General features: G+C 33.1%; 1 long non-coding RNA gene across 1 annotated transcript in view; it reads right to left on the bottom strand.

Moving 5' to 3' along the window:
• Positions 1–2,534: 2,534 nt before the first annotated feature.
• The window catches only part of LOC118765710, a 21,583-nt gene continuing 19,117 nt past the window's right edge, over positions 2,535–5,000 (bottom strand). Inside the window, exon 3 of the long non-coding RNA XR_005001576.1 lies at positions 2,535–2,594. This is a non-coding gene — a long non-coding RNA (uncharacterized LOC118765710). The remainder of the gene's footprint in view (positions 2,595–5,000) is intronic.

Raw genomic sequence — 5,000 nt, 5'->3', positions numbered from 1 at the left:
ATGCCCCAATTTTCATCCAGTAAAAACGAGCACCAAACTAGAATCACTGAAATCACCAAGATAAGTGACACGTACTTTTATTTGCCTTGTTTCCTTTCTTTACAGTATTAAATGCTTCCTTCTTCACACTGTTCGTTCCCCTTAAAAAATACACTATCCTTCGAAGCCCCATGCTCAAAGATTTCACATGGAATGATTGCTGCAGGTTAACTTTCGTTAAGAAGTGTGATGTGACAGATTGGGTTTCGCTTCGTTAAAACATTTACATGGATTTTTTATACATGGATTGAGAATTTAATCTTGCTCCAGCCCGCCACAGTTAGTGGTAATTGGGTTTAGAAAGAATGAGGTAGAAGTTTTTTATATGGTTTCGTTGAATTGAAGGGATGTCATTATATGCCCACAAGAGTTATGTATATGTCAGTTTGAGCTTAATATCAAGGAGTGGCGATACCATCTTCTATCGTTTTGATTAATTTAATTTTTATTAAGAAACCAACATTGATGCTAATTAGAAGTTTGAATAATATTAAGAAAACATTACATTACTACAACTATTTTAGTTAATATCAAATTCAGACAAGGTCTAAATGCTGCAGTTCTGCAATCGGTAGTCTTATTTGGGTTTAGAAACACCTGACAACAATGCTAGTGAAGTATTTACAACTAACTCTCTCACCGCGACAAGGCGACGACTCTCAGAGGGCGATTAACACTTCGTTAATCACCTGAGGTGTGCGGTCAGACCAAAGTTTTCTAAATGCTCGTAATTTCGAGTTGGCAACTTTTTTTTTCGCTCTCTTCCTGTATTCCTCTGACTGAGTAAGGGTATATTGCAGGTGATGTGGCTCAGATGTCCTGGGATGTAGAACGTCGGTTTAGTCTAGTCACCCCGTGTGACTAACGCAGGTTTTGTTTCAATGAATAATTGTATCTTTATTTCAAGTCTTGATTTAGTACATATTGTAGCGCAGATCGCCTGTTGTGTAACATTTTTTAATGTCATTATTCATCATAGATATTAAAAAGTTTCACAAAATGGTGTATTCTGTGAGTGTTTTCAAAATAAATGATCTGAATCTCAAATTTATTTTTAGCGGTTCCTTAATTTTATAATTCATTTTATTCTAATGTTTTATATTAATACCATTCAGCTAAAAGGGTTTCAAGCTTCCCAGCAGTGATTCTAGATATATCCTGAACCAACAGAATCCGTATATTTTGCATAATACTACAACTATAAACATGTTTCTATGGGTGTGTGTAAAGCCCCCATGTGACTAACCATGACTAACGAAGGGTTAATCATGATTGGGATCATGTGCATAGTAGTGTATGATTAAATATAACAAACGCTAAGGGAAATGTATTCATCAATATATAACTGATTCATAAAATCAAGCAAATGATGTGCTATAGGTTAGAAAGTTATTCGTTAACACATGAATATGAAGTGATCTTGCATGAATCGATGAAGTAGATTAAAATAATGAATGTTGGAATCAACCAGTACATATGCAAGATCACCGACGTTTGTGCTCCCAGATGCACTCAAAACTCTTATAATATGTGAAGAGTGAAATTGTTTTCTGAAGTTCTCCGAGAGGGAAGACCAGAGTGCATGTACGTTTCCAGGCATAAGGCACCGATATACTTATCCTCTCTGCCTTTAGAATAACAGCAGTATGAGTTTATGTTAATTGTTTGGAAATATAACTTCCATTAATTCGGTTCCCTTGCATAGCACCTACATCAAGTGTCTTCTCCTATAGCCACGAACCAACCAAAGACTTGTGAATTAATTTTGTAGATGAAAACGGTGGGAAGCTTGTCATATATATATATATATATATATACATATATATAATATATCAGTGAAGAGGTCGCGGTCTCAAAGCGACGAAAATATTTTGACAAATAAAATTTAAATGTTGAAGTGAATCTAACGGTTTTGTGTGTTTCTTAAATGGCTTATAAACACCTTCCACGCTGCAATTGTTTTCGTTTCAGCACACGATCTCAGATCAAGTCACTCGCTATGCAAGTACATCTCCGTTATAATATATATATAATGGTGATGCAGATAACCACATCTTTAATTGGTGATAATGCTATACAATACCAACGATCGTTTCTGGTGTGTCGACTTATATTTTCAGATATACTGATTTAACTGATATTTTCTGAAACGATCGTCAGTATTGAATGATGCAACTACCAATTAAATATGAGACCTTTTTCCATTGTTATTTCTGATGTCTTTTACATGGAATTTCTTGAAATTCTTCTAAACGATATTTGGATTAACTTGTCATACACTAGGGATTATCTTGGATGTTTATTCTATTGCACTTATTGGTACCTGATTATTGGATATAGTCACCTATGTTTGGTTAACATTGAGGATTTTACTGATATCTACCTGGATTTTTTATTATATAAATGTGTTTTTTTGTGGTGGTCTAAATTGTATATGCAATCTATGTGGCTGTCTTTACAGAATATTGTCTGGTTTAAAAAGCCACATAAGATATCATGACGGTTCTAAGGTGTAGGTACAGGAGATGGTCAATCTCTGCGTAAGGAGTAGACAACTACCACATATAAATATATATATATAAATTAAAACTCACTCCATAAAAAAACAAAATAAAACCAGTGAGAGGAAGAATCTGTAACAATATATAGCTTCTTGGAAAATTCAGTAACTTCTTAACTGGAGTGAGACAGCATGTTCTTTGTCTATCTCCTTACTTTCTTGGAGAATTTAGGTATAATTATACTAATGTGTCCATCTGTTCTAATTTAATTAAATTCTATGTCTTTGTGCAGCTGAAGATAGCTCTGCATTTTAAATGGATGTAATGATTGCATTGTTCAATTAAATGGAGTTGCATGAAACGATCGTACTACATTACCTCTGGGTATCCTTGTTGCCTCAACTTAAGTACCATATTAATCTGAATCTCTCTCTCTTTCTCTCTCTCTCTCTCTCTATCTATCTATATATATATATATATATATATATATATATATATATGTACTTCTATATGTTTATGTATGCCACTGTATTCTGTATTTGTGTTGTTTGTAACCCACCACAGCTTGACTATATGCGTTGATGTGTTTTCGACCCATCGTAATCTAGCGGTTTGTCGAAAGAGACAGATAAAATAAGTACCAGTCTTATTGTAGTCCATTGGCTCGACAAGACCCTTCAACGTGGACTCTGATAAGTGAAACAAAAGAAAAAAATGATAAAAGTTAAAAGATACATTATGAGCAAAAAATTGAACCCGTGCTATCTAATAAATTATGGAAATTTAATAATGTAAGCTAATCTTTGTTTTGTTTAGAAAATATTACATATATCAATTAGAAGTTCAAGTAATATAATCTGGAATGATCTGTAATTATGAGGCGTAATATTAAACCTTGCTGATATACAATTTGTTGGTCATACATCGCAAATAATTTCAAGTTTTTAGCAAAAGTCTCTCCGAAAAATGACTTACAATAAAAATAAAATTTTAAAAATGATTTGAAATAAAATAAAAAATGATTTAAAATTAAAAAATATACTGTTATATTGTTATGGAGTATTTCACAGAGATGTGTATGAATAATTCTTTCTGCTGTTAGTGTCTGTTTAAGGTGAATATAATATGAATTTCTAGGAGATAACAGTCACAGACGTACGAACTGGCAAAAATTTGCACAGCGTATATAAACTGGGGAGGAGACAGGACAACAATGAGTAAGAAACACATCCAAGCATACATACATTAACAAATATATGAATAAAATTGTGTGCGCTCGTATATGTGGACGCTTATGTTGTTGATCTAGTTGATGCACGCGTAAACAGTTGGCGTTTATGAAGTGTAAAAATAGCAAGTGACTCTAGTGGAAATCACGCCTCTTTAAGCTCTACATGTTGTGAGGTTTATAAAACTCTGTGAGGTAAGCTACCGAACCATCTCGCAACGTTGCTATTACACGGTCATGCAGTTGTTTTGTTGTTGTTGATGTTGCTCTTGTTATTGTCATTGTTCTTGTAGTTTTGTTGTTGTTGTCGGTGGTGGTAGTGGTGGTGGTGGTGGTGGTGGTGTTCTTGTTGATATTATTACATTGTTTAACAGCCTCTTTGCTCTCTACACACCATTCACTCACAAAAACTGGGATATCTGAAAAATGAACCCATCGATATCTTAAGGTACACACACTTCTCAAACATCCGCACAATCCATATAAACTAGTTTAAATAGGCTCCTATTCGTTTTTTTAAAGCCTGATATCTATTCTATTACATTAATATTATGATTGAAAGCCACATCACAGGCACACACGTCTATATGTATATACATATGTATACATATTTACATAAATGGGGGAAAATAGGTTCAAAAGAGAACAATTCAAACTTTTTGAAAGTTCCAAAAAGAGAGAAAGAATGATTTCTTATAAAGATTTCTCATATTCATAAAAAAAAACAGCCAGAACAAGTTATAAGAATATCAAAATAGTAGTTGAAAAATATCGTTATAGGTATAAAAATACCATAAACAATTATAGAAAACTGGAAGAGAAAAATATGCTGAATCAAAGTTAGATTTAATACAAAATAGGATTCAATACATACGCGCGTTTATATATCTATTTATTTATTCAAGAGAGGGCCTCTTACTAATTGCTTGTTGCTTAACCTGCTGTGTAATATGGCTAAAATTCACTCACTAACGCATTATCAAGTTTAAACAGTAATGTATTCGGTAATAAGGGAAAATGTAGGGATCATACAGCCACCGCCTTCAGTGAATTTATCGCTCAGTATACATACTGTTTCAGGGGAAAACAACATTTCGCTTTCCTGGTTGATCGGAAGACTTAACATAACTAAATACATTATACCTGTATCAAATATGAAATAATAGTTTAATTTGATTTTTAGAAGCAAACTAACTCTTGCCATCTCATTAACAAAATAATAGTTTTTAATA

This window comes from Octopus sinensis, linkage group LG13, assembly GCF_006345805.1.
Source record: "Octopus sinensis linkage group LG13, ASM634580v1, whole genome shotgun sequence".
NCBI classification, from domain to species: Eukaryota; Metazoa; Mollusca; class Cephalopoda; order Octopoda; family Octopodidae; genus Octopus; species Octopus sinensis.
Note: the sequence above shows the minus strand (reverse complement) of the source record. Positions and strands in the feature narration are given on the sequence as shown.